This window comes from Mus caroli, chromosome 9 (assembly GCF_900094665.2).
Source record: "Mus caroli chromosome 9, CAROLI_EIJ_v1.1, whole genome shotgun sequence".
NCBI lineage: Eukaryota > Metazoa > Chordata > Mammalia > Rodentia > Muridae > Mus > Mus caroli.
In genome coordinates, this window is record NC_034578.1 from 54,952,472 (window position 1) to 54,954,818 (window position 2,347).

Consider the following 2,347-nt stretch of genomic DNA (forward strand, 5'->3'; position numbering starts at 1 on the left):
CTCCTCCTCCTCCTCCTCCTCCTCCTTCTTCTTCTTCTTTTTCTTCTTCTTCTCCTTGTTTGGAACATAACAGAGACATGGGAACATTTGAGTCTTTTTCCTGTCCCTGCTCTGTGTATGAGAAATTAGGTACACTGGAACTCATCTTTCCTGTGTGCTACACATGTGGTGGTATGTCCCGCCCATATCCAGCTTGTGTTCTGTTTGCTGCATAGCCTAGCATTTATCCCCACCTGCAGCGAGCACCCGCACTGAGCAGGGTTCAGCCCTAGCAGTGCTCCTCATAGCACAGTGGTTGTTTTGTTTTGTTGTTTTGTGGCAATGGCAGTTGGGGATGGAACCCCAGGCTGTGAGCATTCTAGATTCTATCAGTGAGCCCTCTGGTCCCAGGCTGGTGATTTATGGCTTATGGAGTCCCCGTTCCTGCCCAGCGGCAGCTCAGCTTCCCATTTTCATTGTGAGAGGGCCCAAATTTGTCATTTTAGTAGAGGAGGGGGACCGAGGCTCAGAAATTATTCCACTTTGTTCTGAGAACCATTAATGGTAAAGGACAGTGCTGGGCCAGAACCCAACATTGGCTCCTACCTTTAATCCAGTGTTAGCCAGTACAAGCTCAGGTAAGACGGTGCTACCAAATTTCCTTCACACAAGCACAGCCCGTTTTAACTCATCTTTAGGAAGATAAGATGCGCCAGGCAGTGGTGGTGCACGCCTTTAATCCCAGCACTTGGGAGGCAGAGGGAGGCGGATTTCTGAGTTCGAGGCCAGCCTGGTCTACAGAGTGAGTTCCAGGACAGCCAGGGCTACAGAGAGAAACCCTGCCTCAGATTCCCCCTCCACACCACCCCCCAAAAAAGGAAGATAAAATGGATCTTACATGAAGTTGTGTTGCTTTGGTGTGAAACGGTCAGTGAGGAGAAAGTCCATCTAGGCTGTGAGAGTCACCAGGGTCCGTTGCCAGGATGAGTTGGCTCCTGGTCCAATAGAGCAGAAAGGAAATCTCGGAAGCTGTATTCTATTTTATATTCTCAGGGCTTGAGCATCCCTAGCAGGCAATTCCCTCTTCCTCCCCAGTTGCATTCCAACCTATAGCTTTTCGGCCCCCCACTGCTCCTCTGTGGGCTCCCCAGCCCTTGTTCTGTGCTCTGCCTTACTTCTTCACTGTCAGAAGAGACTCCAGGCAGAGCCTTCATACCCTCTGCATCTCTATTTAACTGCGCTTCCTGCTTCCCTCCTGGGGGCTCTTCCCTGTGCCTTTGCCATGCTGCCCTGCCTGGTCCACCTCTCCCCCAGGGATCCCAAGGAATCTCTCTACCTCCTCACTCAAGCACTCACCCCTTCTCCTCTATCTTCCAGAAGGTTCTGGCCATCTCCCTCCAACATATGAGGTAGCTCTGCTGTCACCACAGTGTCCCCCATCTGGTCTGAGCAGTGGGTGTTTCTCAGCCTCTCCCTTACTTCAGTCTAGTGACAACATTCTACTTTGGCTCTCTCTGCCCCCTCCCTCCCTCCCAACCCTGCTTTGTCCAGGTTTGCCCTCCAGTCTCCAGGTTTCTGTCATTGGCCTTCCTATTTTTTGACAATCCCCTGCCTCGGGAGAGTTCAGTCCAGGGCACTCATCAATACTGCTCTAGTCTGGTGCTTATATACCCTGCTCCCCTCTATCCTTTGGAAACTTAGTAAATCGTCTTTACTAAACCCCGACAGTTTTAAAATAACTGTTCCCCTTCCCTGTCCACCCCTGTGTGTCCTCTCCAGGTGAATATCTAGGAGCCCATGCCAGGAGCCTGTCTTCCTCCACCCCTGTCCCATGCATACCCATGGCACAGCCTGTTGTTCCCTTCTCCCGTGACTTTTACAAGAATTTTCAAGGCAGGCCTCCCTTGCTGCATCTGCCTCACCACACCCCCTCTGTCCTCTGCCCTCTGCCCAGTCCCTCCTCACTTCTTGCCTGCAGTGTGAGACCATTCCTCTGCTCCCAGCCTTCTCCAACACAGTCTCTACACAGCAGCCAGCAGGATCTCTCTCCAAAAAGGGAGTCTGCTTGGTTGGTCACCACCATGTCTATAGACTCCCCACTGGGGTCCCTTGTTAGAATAAACCCAGCTGAGCAGGAAGAGGCTCCCCGGAACCCTCAGTTCTCCCCAGTGCCCCAATCCATACTTGAGAATCTAAGTAGAACGTTCTAGAGCCTACTGTCTGGCATTTGCTGCGAAGGTTCCATTTCCTTCTAATTAAGAGTTCCCCACTCGGGAGGCAGAGGCACACTCGGGAGGCAGAGGCAGGCGGATTTCTGAGTTCGAGGCCAGCCTGGTCTACAAAGTGAGTTCCAGGACAGCCAGGGCTA

The 2,347-nt window shown here is 52.2% G+C and overlaps 1 protein-coding gene across 1 annotated transcript in view; it reads left to right on the top strand.

Moving 5' to 3' along the window:
• Positions 1 to 2,347, top strand: part of Stoml1 (stomatin like 1) — a 9,803-nt gene that overhangs the window by 4,623 nt on the left and 2,833 nt on the right. The gene's annotated exons all lie outside the window — the stretch shown is intronic.